This window comes from Podarcis gaigeae (genome assembly GCF_964106915.1).
Source record: "Podarcis gaigeae genome assembly, chromosome: 14".
NCBI classification, from domain to species: Eukaryota; Metazoa; Chordata; class Lepidosauria; order Squamata; family Lacertidae; genus Podarcis; species Podarcis gaigeae.
Genome location: NC_139690.1, coordinates 53,841,744 through 53,859,111, shown reverse-complemented (window position 1 = coordinate 53,859,111; position 17,368 = coordinate 53,841,744).

The window sequence follows — 17,368 nt, the reverse complement described above, 5'->3', positions numbered from 1 at the left end:
TGAGAAACACAGATGAAATTGGGGACAACCCTTTGCGATCTACAAAGCCGGTTCAGGGTGGCTTTATCTTTGCAATGTAACAGCCACTGATAATGTGGAATCCTATAGTGATGTTTGGCAAGAGTTTGGGATTCTTCTCAATCTCCTTTACAGCAATTGTCAAGGCCAGAATGTGCTGGTGCATCTTTGAAATGGAACAATAATGAGAAATGTCTTTATTGTCCTTTATTAGCTCACTACAGACTGTGTCCTTGTGCTGAACTTGATATCCACATTACATAATCAGGTGTACAATTAAGGATTTCTAAGTAACCACTTGAACTTATCAATATGATCAGCTTCCCCTATAGGGGATGCATTGGGACACCTGATGTCAGTGATCATGGGCAGGAGGAGGACCTGCTTGAGGATCAGACCATGTCATTTCTGAGGAGGCAGGTTCAGTTGATGTCTGAAGATTATTCCTGCCCCTGGGTCTGATCCTGGCAAGAAGGACACACATATCAACAAGGGTGTTCCTTAAAGTGTCACTCATGACTTGATCATGGATGGGGAAATTGACCTCTCAGGTGTAACATGAATGTGGTTGGACATGGCAGCTGGGCCTGTTCTTGCTACTGCTTGCCCAACAAGTTTCTCCTATACATAAGGCTACCATAGGTCCAGATTCTCCTGGACATTACCAGGATTTCCAAGACGGAAGTGATGTCCAGGGGGACCTTTTCTAGTGTTTACATAGAACAATTCGCTCAACAATTTTGGGGTGCTCTGGTTTTTACTTGGAAGTTGGATAACCTTACCTATGCACAGCAACCTAGGTCATGTAGATGGGAAGCAGGGGTTGCAGTGATGTTTAATACGTCATTAGTTTTCACCAGGCATCCTATTAGGGAGACCCAGTTTTCTTAGTGCATGTTATGGAAGCTGGATAATAGGGGCAGTACTGAATTGCTACTTGTGTACCACCCTCACCACTGCACCAAGGATACACTGTGCAAGTGCTTCAGGTTGTGTCAGATGTTCTCCCAGAGACCCCTACCCTGGTGGTCCTAGGGGATTTTAATGTCCATTCTGACACAACCTTACAAGGGGCAACTCAGGTCTTCATTGAAAGCATGGCCTCCATGGGTCTGTCCCTGAACACACCTGGCCCTACTCATAGCCATGGACATGCCTTAGATCTGGCATTTGCCTTTGTGGACGTGGGTGATCTGATATCAAGTTCTAGTAGAACAAAAGAAGTGTCATGGAGACACAGGTGGATTCTCTGCCCAGGGTGGCTGTCTACCTAACTCCATCTGGTACACCAGCTAAGACCCTATCGTCTGTGCACTGTCCCGCCAGAGTGGTACATGCTTTGTTTATCTCCTTCTTGGACTACTGCAATGCACTCTATGTGATACTACCTTTGAAGGTGACTCGGAAACTGCGACTAATCCAGAATGTGGTAGCCAGACTGGTGACTGGGACCACGTAACATTGGTCCTGAAAGATCTGGCACAATTCAAAGTTTTGGTGCTGACCTTTAAAGCCCTAAACAGCCTCAGCCCTGAGCATCTCCTTCGTTCAACCTGGACACTGAAGTCCAGTTCTGAGGGCCTTCTGGCAGTTCCCTCACTGCAAAAAATGAAGTTAGGGAACCCGGCGTAGGGCCTAATCCATACTGGTGCCTGCCAGTGGAACGCCCTCCCATCAGATGTCAAAGAAATAAACATTTATATGACCTTCCATAAACATCTGAAGGCAACCCTGAATCAGGAAGCTTTTAATGTTTGATATATTGTGTATTCTCTTATATTCTGTTGGAAGCCACCCCGAGTGGCTTGGGGAACCCAGTCAGATGGGCTGGGTACAAGTAATAAATTACTGTTGTTATTATTATTGATAAGGGACTACAAACCAGAATTTGCAAAGGGTCCTGATGAGCCAAGATCCTTGTGACCCCCTCTTTGGCATACTTTCAGAACCAAACCCGTTTGTTTGCATGAAGTATGTGGGAATGCTCTGAATTAAAAAGGGAAATTACAAGGGGAAAACTATAAACAGTAATGAGGAGAAGACAGGAGTCTTTTTCACAGATGACTCATAAAACCAGGAAATTTGGGAACAGGTTTCAGCACAGTATGAGGTATTTAAACCAGCCAAGGCTATTTCTCTCCCAAGCCAGTAAAGGAGAAGCAGCCTTCAACTTGTGAATTTCATGGGATACCATGGCACATTCAGATAGGCATTGATATGCACAATTTAGTCCTCATTGCTGGTTCAAATGAAACTCAAGTTAAGCTCTTAAGTCTGAGATATCAGCTCTGTCCTCATCTGATATGGATGCCTGTCCCTCATTGGACCAAATTTTGCCCATGTCTGCAATTGGCTCAGAAACTGTCTTAGATTCTGTGAACAAATGTCTTAACTCGAGAATGTGCTTTTGAGAAATATTATTTTGCAAAGGTTAATGTGTTAAAGCTTTATTTTACAGATGAAAGAAACTCTCATACAAATTTGAACCATTTCTACATTAATATAATAACAATATTATTATTTTTTAAGTGCTTGAAGAACTGGTGTCAATCAAAGATGTAATGATCTCCATGGCCAATTTGCCATGTATGGTGAACTATGTATTAATGAAGAATACAGTGGTACCTCGGGTTACAGACGCTTCAGGTTACAGACGCTTCGGGTTACAGACTCCGCTAACCCAGAAATAGTACCTCAGGTTAAGAACTTTGCTTCAGGATGAGAACAGAAATTGTGTTCTGGCAGCACGGCGGCAGCGGGAGGCCCCATTAGCTAAAATGGTACCTCAGGTTAAGAACAGTTTCAGGTTGAGAACGGACCTCCGGAATGAATTAAGTTCTTAACCCGAGGTACCTATGTACAGAGACATGCCACTTAAACAACAACAACTATGATCTCCTTATTAAATGTTCTTTGCTGTTCAGCTCAGGTCTCAGAATAATGATATAGCATTTGGGGAAGAAAATAGAACCCAGCAACCCAGCACCGGAGGACAAGATAGAGAAGATCTCCACAGCTACCATGTATTTTCCTTTCGAGCTCAGGTATGCTGGAACAAAGGACAGCCACACACTGCAAAACACCAACATGCTGAAGGTGATGAATTTGGCTTCATTGAAACTGTCAGGTAACTTCCTGGCAAAGAAAGCCACGGTGAAACTGGCAATGCCCAGGAAGCCCATGTATCCCAGGACAGAGTAGAACATGGAAGCGGAGCCCTCATTGCATTCCATGATGATCTCCCCATTCACAGAGTGCATGTCTGCATCAGGGAATGGAGGAGAATGAGCCAGCCAAACCATGCAAATGGCCACTTCAATCAATGAGCCAGAAAGAACAATACCATACGCCAGTCTTTTCCCCACCCATTTCCTCATCCTGGATCCTGGTTTGGTTGCTATGAATGCTAGAACCACAGTGATGGTTTTGGCCAAAACAGTGGAAACGGACAAGGAGAAAACAATGCCAAAAGCCATTTGTCGGAGAAGACAGGTTGCCTTTCCAGGCTGCCCAATGAAGAGCAAAGAGCAGAGGAAGCAAAGAAGGAGGGAGATGAGGAGAACGTAGGTGAGGGTCCGATTGTTGGCTTTGACCATGGGAGTATCTTGGTGCTTCCTAAAGACTGCAAGTATTAAAACTGTGATCACAGAGAACGAAACAGCCAAGACGGTGAGGAAGATTCCTAAAGGTTCTTTGTAAGAGAGGTAGCTTAGAATCCGGGGAATGCATTGGTTTTTATCCTGGTTGGGATATTGGTCTTCTGGACATATGAAACAAACATCCATGTCTGAAAAAAGGATGGCACATAGAAATGTTTCAGCTGATTCAGGGAGTAAATGAATTCGAGCATATTAGAAGCACCTATAAGCCAGGATATATTTGATTCAGAACTGACAACTCTCATTTATTTTCTATGTGTGTTTTGGCAAAATTTTCACCCAGCTTTAGGATTCTCCCTCCCTCCCAAAAGAGTGCTGTGGGAAGACAGTATTTCACCAGATAATGCTCACATTTTTCATGCTGATTTTTCTTTACAAAAAAGGGGGGTGCGACAATTGCATGAGGAAGAACCTGAGGCACGACCATTATGCGAGGAAACACTTTTTATTCATGAACAGACTTCTGTCCATGTTGCTCATGGCAGCTTCACACACACACACACACACAGACACACCCCGCCGCCCACTCCCCTTGTGTCTTTGGCTGGCACAGAGAAAGCGCGCTGAGGATGTCCTGCCACTATTATGGGGTGAATTCTCTGGAACTGATTTTAGGGAGCAAAGAAAGGGGGTGCGACTATTATGCAGTGGCGATCATTATGTGGTGAAATACTGTAATAATATTAAAAGGAGAAAGAGCACCATGTGTTTGTCCATTACAATTGCCTGGTATGCAAAATTAGAAAATTCAGCCTTTAGAGTTTTATATTCATGCTAACCAGTCTCTTCAGTGGAAAGTTTTTGTCCATCAGCCCCCTATTTCTGCCCCTCCACCAGCTTTGACTTTTCCTCCTCTCCACTTATTCCTGTCTTCTCTCCTTTCAGACTCCACCCACCCGCCTGAACCTAGGCTACTGGCCACTTGTATTAAAGTTCTAGAATAATGTGCGTGCTGCAATGAAAAACCAAAAGCTTTTCTATAAATGATAGGTATTATTATTTTGTTTTATTATTATTTTGTTTTATTATTTTCGCATCTTAAAAAGTAAAGACATCACCTTGCCAACAAAGGTCCATATAGTAAAAGCTCTGGTTTTCCCAGTAGTGATGATTGGAAGTGAGAGCTGGACCATCAAGAAGGCTGATCGCCAAAGAATTGATGCTTTTGAATTCTGGTGCTGGAGGAGACTCTTGAGAGTCCCATGGACTGCAAGAAGATCAAACGTTTTCATTCTTAAGGAAATCAGCCCTGAGTGCTCACTGGAAGGACAGATCCTGAAGCTGAGGCTCCAATACTTTGGCCACCTCATGAGAAGAGAAGACTCCCTGGAAAAGACCCTGATGTTGGGAAAGATGGAGAGCACAAGGAGAAGGGGACGACAGAGGACGAGATGGTGGGACAGTGTTCTCGAAGCTACCAGCATGAGTCTGACCAAACTGTGGGAGGTGGTGGAAGACAGGAGTGCCTGGCGTACTCTGGTCCATGGGGTCACGAAGAGTCAGACATGACCAAACGACTAAACAACAACAACAACATTTTTATTTTGTATGTTATGAAAATACTAGATGGGGACTAGGAACATAGGAACCCGTGCTATACCGAGTCAGATCCTTAGCATTGCTTACTGTATCTAAAGTCGAAGATTACATTTGTTCCTACTGAAATTCATTTTGTTACTTTTTGCCCAGTTTTGGAGTCTCTCTCTCTTTAAACCCTTTAGCAACTACTTACTCTGCAGAAAATGTCTACACAATGATGTCAGCCTCCAGATGGCGCAAAAGCTCTCACCTGCTCATTCTGCCAATCAGAAAACTCCCAAAGACAGTGCTGAGACCAGAGCTAGTTGTTGACTGACTGTGGCTCCTACCTTTCTGGTTAGAGATCATCCCTTCCGGACATGGAGCACAATCATAGCAGCAGAATTTCTCTCCCTCCTTCTTTTTCCTGCTGTAACCAGGATAGCAGTTGTCATTGCACACAGAAAGAGGCACAACCTGTCCAGAAATGTGACCAGTAAGATAAGCATAATTTCCCTCACTCATGCCCTGAGCTTGGAAACATTTTCTTAGGGGACAAAGTGGGTTCAGGAAGGAGTCCCTGACTTGGTTTCCCAAATCAGTTCATGCAATAATTGGCACATTGTGGCATTTAATCCAGCTTATTTCAGAAGTGATCTCTTAAGAGTTAAAAAAGATGGCATTTTTCAAGGATGAATGTATGAAATCAAATGTCTGCAAACGTGATGCTACCCAGAAGAATTGAACAGGCAGAACTCTGCACTGGCAAAATAGGAACTATTTCCATTCATTTTATTCATTCCTGCAGCTGGAGTTCTGTCTCACCTGGTTGAAGCTTCTATGCCACACAAGTTGGTCATCATTAATAGTTAACTCTTTGCCTGCCGGAGCCTGAGGATCCAGTCTTCCAACTTTGACTCTGTCAAATGATCCATTAGGGAGAGTCACCCAATTGGTAACATCAAAATCTACAATTAATTCTTGATTTGTATCAAAATATACACTCTCTCCAACACTGTTGTTGAACATGGTGTTCTTTAGAAAGCCATGGAGCTTTGGTGAAAGAGACAATGAAACACGGTGAGAATGTGAGTTACTGAGTTCTATGCTTCTCTAAAGATGGAGCGGACTTGTGTCAGATGGTGTCAGATGAAGCTATTCTCCCCAGTACCAGGTATTCCCCCGCAGTCTGTAATATTGTCTCTTTCCCCCTCAATATTTAATTTAAAGCTCTCCTCATCAAGTTCATGAGACTCTTAGCAAACACATTCTGGCCAACTGCTGTGAGGTGCAATCAATCTCTTGCCAGATGTCCTTCCTCAAGGAAGTGGAGGCCAGGTCCAAGAAGCCAAATCTTTCCTGATGACACCACCTGTCCAGCCAGTGGTTTATTTCCAGTATTTCCCCCTCTTTTCCTGGGCCACAACCTTCAACAGGAAGGAGTGATGAAAAAACCACCTGTGCCTCTAAGCCCTTCAACTTCTTACCCTGAGTCTCCTAGTTCCTTGCTATATATTGAAGGCTGTCTCTGGCAGTACTGCTTGTACCATAGGGGCCAACTCCTAGGGGCCGAGGTCCCTTCAGTCCCCGCAATAAAATATTTGAGGGCGTCAGACCTCTCAAAGTTGATGGCATTGCTAGTTAGATGGTGTGCATGTGCCACATCTTGTGATCAGTTATGTGGGGCTGGGCTTACCTGCCCCCCTAATATTGTATTCAAGTTGCACCCCTGGTTTTTACCCCCGTGAATCAGAAGGAAGGGGAGTGTGGTCTGTCTTTGTAAGGTGTGGCAACTTCTCTGTCACGTCATGCATCTTTGCACCTAAGAGACAGTGCACTTCGTGGGACTTCCTGTTATCTCTCTATACTGCTGCTTTTGTTCCCGTCAGTAGGGGGTCCCCTGCTACCCCCCCCCCATGTCTCTTTCTCCTCTGTACACCAAGGAGCCAACTCTAATGCAAGAGGCAGGACACCCTACAAGTGGGGAACCTTCTGCTTCCCCTTCATTGGAGAACCCGGCTTTTCCTGAGTAGAGCCACTGGCAGCCTCCCATGGCTGCTGGGATGCTACCTTTGTCACACTGACATGACCTCACATTCTTCCAGGGATTCGCCTCCTGCACTGGGTGATCTTTCTCCTCCCGAGGGGCACCCCCAGGACAGTCCACTCTGTTTTATCAATGAATTCCTCATTTTGCCTGATGACTTGAAGTGTGGATATGTGAGCCTCAAGCTATCGTACCTTCCCTTACAGGAAGGAAAGCAGCCTGCACTTGCTTCAGGTGTAGTTTTGCACATTTTCAGGCAGGAAGGCAAACATGGCACAGGGACTGCAGGTCATTGCAACCTCCATGTCTCTTGGTTCTAAGCACATGGTGAGACAAGCCTCCCTTCAAACTCTCTTGCTAAATGCCCTCACAAATGCCCCTGGTTACAAGTTCACGAACTCCCAGAGTCTGCAAGCAGCTAAGGAGAACTGCTGCCGGCAGAGAACTCCTTGCCCAGCCCACTTCTTCATGCAGCCCGGCTTCCTCTCAGATCATGTGCTTTAGCAGAGCATGCAGCCAAGCACACCAAGAGCCACAAACCAGTTCACAATAGAGCCTCCAAACAGCCCAGACAAGAAACCAGCCTGAATCCTAAAGAAACAGGCTCACCCTCCTCTTTACAAGCTCCTGGTCAAGTTTATATGGCAGTAAGTCTCATTCCATGAACTTCTGATGAGACGCACATAGGACTCCCCTCAAAAAGCAAAATAAAACACTGGGATGGGTGCCCTTAAATCTTTGCATCTACTTTAAAATTAAGTATATTTGGGTTTGGGTTGTTGTTGTTGTTTGATAAGGTATTATTATTTTTACCTTAGATGTTTAGCTCACTTTTCCCTTATAGGAGGATTATTTGATTGTATTGCATCCTTCCTAACCTGCTGAAGGAACGATCTGCTGACTCTGTACATGTGGAATATTTTCTCAACTGTTGCCTAATATAATGGTGGCCCCCAGTCAGGGCCTAAGGAGGAATCCATCTTTTTAATGGGCACATAGATTCAGAATACCACAGGTACCTGGGAACTGGGGGGAATCAGTTGTTGTTCATTCCAATTATCTTCTGCAAATATAGTCATTTCCCCACCCCCACTCCAACCACCAAAAGGAAACACCCAGATTCCATTTGGGTAAAAACACATGAGAAATTGCATTCATCAGTTTAGTACAGCCTGAGTGAAATACGTTTTGTTTTATGACACAGTCGCTACATCTCAGCAAAGAGGTGGAATTACCTGCCATGGCTGTATATTGTGAAATGCCGCCCTCTCTCCTTTTACTAATATATCATATTTGGATGTGAACATATACGTGGCATGCAGAGCATGCGCCACAGCATAAGCAGCATTGTAGATATTGTAGCTGTGGCCGGTCATACGCATTTCAAAGAAAGTCTGAAGAAGGTTCTCCAACTTCTCTTGGCCTGTGCAGGTCTCCATGCTTTCCACATTCCCAGTGGAATCTCTTAATGAGCAGCTGAATGCCTGCTCCCAGAAATTCTGAATGAAACCATCTCCTTTTGCCCAAAAGGGTTTTATGCTCCCAACAAATGTCTGGAAGCCAGGGGGCTCCTTTGAATGAACTGTGAAGGATAGGGCACCATGAAAGCTTTCTATATCCCAAAGTCTTTGAATTGATATTGAAGGGAAATCCCATTGGGATGTAACAATCCAGACTTTACCCACAGGTGGCAATCCATGCATTGTTGCAAAAAACAGTAACATTCTTAAAACTTGGAGGGAGGGATTTTCTCCATATACAACACATGCATTGGTTTTTCCATCCGTTAAAACTTGATATTTGTCCAGCTGTCTTAAAACCATGTCTATCAGCTCTTCCATATAAGTCCTCTTTGCTGTTCTAAATATGAAGGCACAACAGATGCCGTTTTGGGATAACATTGACTCCATTGTTTGCAAAAACTGATCCCCATTGTCATCATCCACAGCAACAAGCCCAATCCATGTCCACCCGAAATGGTGAAGTAATCGGACAACCCCCTTGTACTGATGGGCTTCATGTGGAACCATCTTGTACAAGGAAGAGAACAGGACTCTGTCATCCTGCACTGGGGAAATTGACCCATAGGTAAGCTGAAAAGAAATATATAACATTTCATCGCATGGGCTATAGAGCATTACAATATCAGCCATCCTTCTAAAATGCCCATATCTCCATGCTTGGGTCTCACCTGTGGCATCTTGTAGATGGCGGAAATGGTGGCCACATTGGCAGAAGTTTCAGAAGCCAGCGCCCCATTAAGAGCAATGAGGTTGCTCCAGGCATCACACTGGAAGTTGGGAACAAGCCTATACTGTCTGGTAAGCAGGTTCAAGGTGGCCTTATAAGTCATTCTTGCCACATAGTAGCTGTTGAGAATGTGGAATCCCAAGGATATATTTGGAAGGATTTGGGGGTTCTCATTAATCTCTCTGATGGCAAAAACCAAGGCCAGAATATGCTGGTAGTTCTTTGGCACGGAACTGCAATGGGAATGGTTGAGTATTAACCAAAGAAAATAGTGCCGGCATTTATTTCTCAGGTAATTGTAATGAGAGTTACTGGCTATTTAATCAAACAAGCAAAAAGGATTTCTCCTTTCATGGCCTACTTGGATGATTATGGCAGAACTTAATGCAAAAACAGAATAAGAAATGGGTGCATGTCCTCCTTTTGGAGACTACGAGGGCACTAGCAGGAGCAAATGTGTTGGCTCCACTTCCCTCCATGCCCTCAACTGCACCTTGAATTAGAACCGTCTGTATTCATGAATGCTTTCCCTGTTAGCAACCCCCTTCACTGCTTTTCCTGAGCAGAGCTATGAGCAAGCTCCCATGACTGCTGGAATTCCACCTTCCTCTGCTGTTGCTCTGCTGAATGATCTGAACTTGTCATAAGGAAGGAAAGGGAAAGAGTCTTCCTTACACTGGTTTGCCAATCAATGTCTGGGTGGGCCGTTCCATGAAAGAGGGACTGCGGTGAAAGACAAAGACCTGGGAAGCAATCTCTCCGATTACAAAGTCTCCTGGCTGATAAAATTGATGAGGTATAGGAAGAAGATCGTCAGATATACTGCAGTTAATGGAATGGGTTTGGCATACAGAGTAAGGCAGCAGCAGAAGGGAGAGCAGGACTGGCAGCATGATCCTGTGGACCTCAGCCTGTTCTTTCCACAGCATCTTCTGTCTGAATCCTCACTTTCTCTTCTCGCGGAGAAAGGGAAGAAGTTGAACTCAAGGTGGTTTTCTTTTAAAAAGACTCAGAGGCAGCTGTACAGCTTGAGGGTGAAAATAAATGAAACCTTAAAGTTTGTAAATAGACAATTTCACATATGGTGTGGGGGGGGATCCTATGGTACTAAATCAGACAGAATCATTGACAACAGGACATGCGCTGTAAAATCTTTACCCTGAAAGCTCACAAACAGATATTGCAGTGAAGCAGATTTATTTCCTTCTGCCCATGTTATGGAGTCCAGTTTTTCACACTTTGAAATATGGAAGTGGATGACTATATTATAATAGGTGTTCTTTGAAGGTATCCTGAAATATGCCCAGCCTGTCCTGAGATCCCCAGCAATGACCTACATGTTTGTGTTTTTAAGCATCTGGTTTTTCTTATGGTTGATCTTGCAAGGCTATCCATTGAATGACAAGAAGATAACATATTATTTAAAAATGGTTGGGAAGATAATCACCTCCCTGGTGTCTTGGCCTGTGAGATGGCATCACACATGAGAATATGATGAGTGGAATTGTTTTCTTTTATCAAATGTTTATTAATTCTAATCCTCTCTTTTGAAGGGGATCAGGATGAAAGTAATTCGCTGGCTATTAAATGATCAGGATGAAAGTAATGCTATTCATCATAGCAAAAGCCAAAATTTACCACTAGCTATCATATCACAAGATGTGTGTAAAGCCTTTGATAGAATCAACTGGCAGTTCCTAGAAGGGTTGTTGTCAAAAATGAATATGGGACAACATTTTATGAATTCTATTGTGAAACTATACAAAAACTCATATGCTCAGGTTAGGGTAAATGGTATAGATTCTAAAGCTTTCTCTGTTGCAAGAGGGGTGTGAAAGAGATGCCCTCTGCCACCCCTCTTGTTAGCCCTCTCAGTTGAACCACTAGCCATCTCCATTGGAAACAGTTTGGAGATAAAAGGAGCAGAAATTTTTTAAAAAAGAAATGCATAAAACAAGTTTTTTCAGATCATGTACATAGAGCATATCCCTTTCTACACTCCTCACTCACTAAAACCCATACAAAAAGGTGAACAATTTTTCCACACCACTCTAAATGTGTGGAAATCAAAGTTTTAAAAACCAGTTTCCCCAATATCTCCCCTTATGCCTCTTCGCTTTCACCCATCTAGTAAAGAAGCAGGGCAATACTGTACTTAGATTGGAATGGTTGGGAACAAGTGCATCTTTATAGAATAAAAGATTTCTATGCAAACAGTGTTGTTGTTTGGTCGTTTAGTCGTGTCCAACTCTTCTTGACCCCATGGACCAGAGCACGCCAGGCACTCCTGTCTTCATGCAAACTGTATCCCCCTACAAAAAGAATTCATCGCTGCCATACAAAACCTTAAATGGTCATGGTACCATTTCAACCAGCTGTTAAGATTCCTGTTAAACCCAGACATTTCCACTCAAGCAAACAGGAAACTAACTGCAATAGAGCACATCTTTGTTAACTCCTCTCCACTCTCCAAGGGCGTAGCTTCCTCAGTTTATAAAGCTCTAGGAACACTAGAATGTGGCAATCTATTGTACACAAAAATGCCATGGGAAATGGACCTAGACATACCATGAAAATAAATAAAAACAGGCCGGTGTTGTTGTTTTTTTTTTAAGTGGCACATAACCTGCCAGGGACTGCCAGTACCCAGCTCAAGACAGGTACTACGTACAGTGCTATCAACTTTAGTTACATAGATAATGATCAGATAACAAAACGATAAAGTCATAACAAGAGTCTCCATCCCACCTGGGGGGCGCTAGGGGCGCATTGGAAGATGGCCGACAATACCATCTCTCCGACCCACACGAGGTAATTAAGAGGCTGGTATAGGAGTATGCAGCCTCCCTTGTTACCCCAATGGAATGGGGAACACTGCCTCGCCTGCGGTTGCCATAAATCACCCCCAAGTTCGAGAGAAGGGGGTGAGGGCACTAGGCGCACAGCACTCGTGTGGGACGGCTCTCCCGGACGCTGTCTCTGATCGCGCGGCCTGGTTGCAGCAGCTCAAAATAAACAATTAGAGAGAGAAGCAAATGCACATATTTCGAGTGAAGAACAGGAGTTAAGATTGCTAATTGAAGTGACCTCAGTGAAGTGGAGCGACGGATGGATTTAACAGGAAAAGTTATCAAGAAGAAACATCAAAGAGTCAGTATGTCGGAACGGGCAGAATGGAGGGGGGCTTTTCTTTTTTTACCTTATGCGATTACCTAACAATCCTCCCCCCCAGGAAGAATCGTTGCAATTACTGAATATAAGCGGAATGATTAAGAGCTGTGTGGAAATGAATTACTAATCAAAGACATGGCTTGGGAAATATTTGGAAAGGAATGAAAAGCCTTTGGAATGACGCAGTTATAAAAAGAACCTTGTTAGAAAGCAGGCCTGGTGGATTTACGATCGAGGGGGAGGAGACCATGGAATTGTTATTATATCGGAATGTGAGTTTGACCTAAGAAGTTTTGAGGAGAGTGTGACAGGCCTGCGAGGATTAATGGGCAGACTTTAAGAATGCTTTGTATGGAAGTGTTGAAATGGCGTCTGTCTGTTTGAATATGGCTCTTGGAGGAACGGAAAATCCACACAGGATATAACAACGTTTGTTTTTAACTCGCTTGCGGAGATTATCAGAGGTCACAAAGAAAGGAATATACGATAACAAGAAGAAGATGAAGAAAATAATAGAGAGAAGATTGGACAGAACTGTGAATAATATTTGGACAGAACTGGAATATTAAAGCAGCAGCAAGAGAGATGTTTGGATCCCTTTCTGAGCTCGAAGTATGGGTACCCCCAACAAAAAATTAAAAATCTGGCTTTGTAATTTGAAATTAATGTGATTTGATTGGTTTGTTAATAAAAATTATATGAAAAAAAGAGTCTCCATCCCACCCTTTTTTATAACATATTTTTTCCGAGCTTCGACTTTTTGAGAAAAGCAGTAATAATTCCTTCCTTCCTTCCTTCCTTCCTTCCTTCCTTCCTTCCTTCCTTCCTTCCTTCCTTTGTGTGCCCAGACTCCGTGCTACTCATCACCTTTGTCTTAAATGAAATAACCAGACAGGACAACAACTTTTATTGATTACAGATGTAAGAAGTTTGGTATAGGCATTGGATACAAGGGTTGGCTTCCAGCCTGCCTGCTGGAGGCATTCCTTTAGGTTCAAGCTGTCAGTGAGGGAATCCTAGGACATACATCAAATAGGAACACCCCCGTGGGATCCTCATCTTGATCCCGCCTGGGGGTCTGGACAGTAGCAACTCCTCCTGGATCCCTTTAACTGGATCCCCTGTCCTTAAGAGGGGCAGGCATGGCACCCGTTCCAAGTGGTGCAGGGGTGCAACTCAAGGCATCCATCACACACATGCAAGAATTTACAGCTAGCTCACTGGCAGGAGACCTGGTTGTATTCCCAACCAACCCATTTGAAGAGCTCTTGTCTTTAGGAGAATTTAAACATTTGGGTGCCCTCTTGCTTTTTATCTATGTTGGGGCCAACTAAGCCACATTTTAGAACTGATTATGTCCCACCTAGTGCAGGGGCTATTGGAAGAAGAGGAGGAGGAGGAGCAGGAGGAGGAGGAGGAGGAGGAGGAGGAGGAGTTTGGATTTGATATCTCAAAGCGGCTAACATTCTCCTTTCCCTTCCTTCCCCACAACAAACACTCTGTGACGTGAGTGGGGCTGAGAGACTTCAGAGAAGTGTGACTGGCCTAAGGTCACCCAGCAGCTGCATGTGGAGGAGCAGGGAAGCGAACCTGGTTCACCATATTACGAGTCTACCGCTCTTAACCACTACACCACACTGGCTCCTGAAAGCTGTCTTACGGAACTTCACTAGAGTTGTGCATCAGTTGTGTTCCCCGGATTATGAGGTATATTGGGTATAATTCAGGAAAGATTCTCACATATCTGAGTTGAATCTTGCTATTAACAATGGGTCTCAAGAAAGCAGTCCATGAACTGGCCGATCCTATGAATCAATCCCTGGCCTTGCCTCTCCAAATATGCATGACCTCTCCATCTCCCTCATCAAGAAATTAATCCAAGCTGACTGGAACATGGCCAGAGTTTGAGAGAGAAAGGGTTGAAGCAGTAAACTATCCGTTTGAGTGTCCTTTGTTTCTGAGCGCCTGAGCACACAAGGAAAATACATAGTTGCTGTGGAGATATTTTCCATTGTATCCTTCAGTGCAGGTTTAATGGGTTACATCTTTCCCCTAAACACTACCTTATTTAAGCCCAAAATGAATAACAGGGAACAATTAGTTGGGAGAAAAAACAACATGAGTTCATATAATGGTATGCAACGCTTGTTTTGCAGTAGTGAAGTGCTCCTGTAAGCTGTGTCACAATTTTCCTGCTTGGCAGGGGGTTGGACTCGATGGTCCTTGTGGTCTCTTCCAACTCTATGATTCTACGATTCTATGATTCTAACATTTTTTCAAGGCCCTGTTACCAACAGCCACCATCTGTGCCATATTCCACACACAGCACCGGCACCAGGACAAGACATTTGGGAGGCTTGGGTGCTATGTTGGTTGCAAATAAATTATTTGCATATTTCTTAGAAAAAACAATGTGCACAGCTGACTCTTGCCATGAAATTTGTTCTTCCAAATTATAATAAAAATGACCCCTAAATGGCACACCCCTTTGGCATCTACCATCATCAGGTAAAATGCCAAGAAGGTATGAATCAAACCTTTAAAAAAACAGTTATCTAAATTAGTGTTGGAAACTGAAATGCCCTGGATTGGATGTTTGCCTTTAGCCCTATCAAGGATTGCACCTGCCTTCTGCACAGTGAATGGTAATCACACCGCTTGCCTCTCAAGGCAGGGGGAGAAATAGATCAGAGATCTGGGAGAATCGAGTCAGTGTGTAGACCAGGGATCAGCAAACTTTTTCAGCAGGGGGCCGGTTCACTACCCCTCAGACCTTGTGGGGGGCCGGACTATGTTTTTTTTGGGGGGAATGAATGAATTCCTATGGCCTGCAAATAACCCAGAGATGTATTTTAAATAAAAGCACACATTCTACTCATGTAAAAACAGGCTTGCCAACAAAGGTCCGTATAGTAAAAGCCATGGTTTTCCCAGTATTGATGTATGGAAGTGAGAGCTGGACCATAAAGAAAGCTGATCGCTGAAGAATTGATGCTTTTGAATTCTGGTGCTGGAGGAGACTCTTGAGAGTCCCATGGACTGCAAGAAGATCAAACCTTCCCATTCTTAAGGAAATCAGCCCTGAGTGCTCACTGGAAGGACAGATCATAAAGTTGAGGCTCCAAGTCTTGTGTCTTGGCCAAAACCATCACGGTGGTTCTGGCCTTCATGGCCACCAAACCAGGATCCAGGGTGAGGAAATGGGTGGGGAAATCTCTGGCCAACTCTGTTCTTCTGGCTTGCTGCTCACTTCAAGCCAGTATTTGTGCTGTTTGGCTCTGTACAGCTCCTCCCTTCCCAGATGTGGACATGAACTCTCTGGCGGAGGAAATCATCCTGGAATGTAACGAAGGCTCTGCCCCCATGTTTTATTGTGTCCTGGGATACCTGGGATTCCTGGCCAGTGTCAGCTTCACGGTGGCTTTCCTGGCCAGGAAGTTGCCAGACAGTTTCAACGAAGCCAAGTTCATCACTTTCAGCATGTTGGTGTTCTGCAGCGTTTGGCTGTCCTTTATTCCCTCTTATCTGAGCACCAAAGGAAAGCAGATGGTGGCTGTGGAGATCTTCTGCATCTTGGCCTCCAGTGCAGGCTTGCTCGCTTGCATCTTCTTCCCCAAATTGTACATAATCCTTCTGAGGCCCGACTTGAACAGCAAAGACCACTTGATTCTGAGGAGCAAATAACAGTCAACCTTCGTTGATGCCTTTAATTGTTGCATTATTAGTAAATGCAGACATTTGTTGGAATAAAACTGGTGAAGGAAATCCCTTGTGTGTACCAAATCTTATCTTTTTCATACTCAGTGTTTTCACCCCTCTCTTGTCTTTATCTATTTATTTACAACATTTTCCACAATCATTGCTCAAAGTGATTTCACACAAAAATCCACGTCTAAAGACAGTAATACATAAGAACATAGGGAGAACTTGTAGGATCTTGTCCTTAATTCATTTAGTCCAGCATCCTGTTCTCACAAGGGGCAACCAGATTATCATTAATATTATTATTTATTCATTTTGAATACCACCCCTTTATTATTATTATTGTTATTGTTATTGTTATTGTTATTATTAACATCATCATCATCATCATTATTCCCCACCCATTTGACTGGGTTGCTCCAGCCACTCTTGGTGGCTTCCAACATATATAAAAACATTACACACTAAAAAGCTTCCCAATACAGGGCTGCCTTCAGATGTCTTCTAAAGGTTATATTGTTATAAATCTCCTTGACATCTGACGGGAGGGCGTTCCACAGGGTGGTCTGCGCTACTGAGAGGGCCCTCTGCCTTGTTCTCTGTAACCTCACTTCTCACAGTGAGAGAACCACCAGAAGAACATCAGTGCTGGACCTCAGTGTCCAGGCTGAACAATGGGGGCTCCTTCAGGTATACGTCCATAGATCTCAGGGTTCTTGACCACATTCCCAAAATGTAAGCTTATCCAAGCATAAGCTCAGCTTCACTTAGAAAAACATAGCTTCTTGCTTTAAACTCAACTCTGTGTCTCTCCCTTCTTGTGAGAACTGATAACATTGCTTTTTCATTCAAGGCTACAGCTACTAATAACAACCTCAGACAAAATGTGCTTTCATTCACATAAAGACACAAGGCTGCAGTTGCGCTAGGCAGCCTCAGACATAAATGTTGATTTTCACGAGGCCGAAGCGCTAGATAACTTTAGACACTTTAGATTATTAGG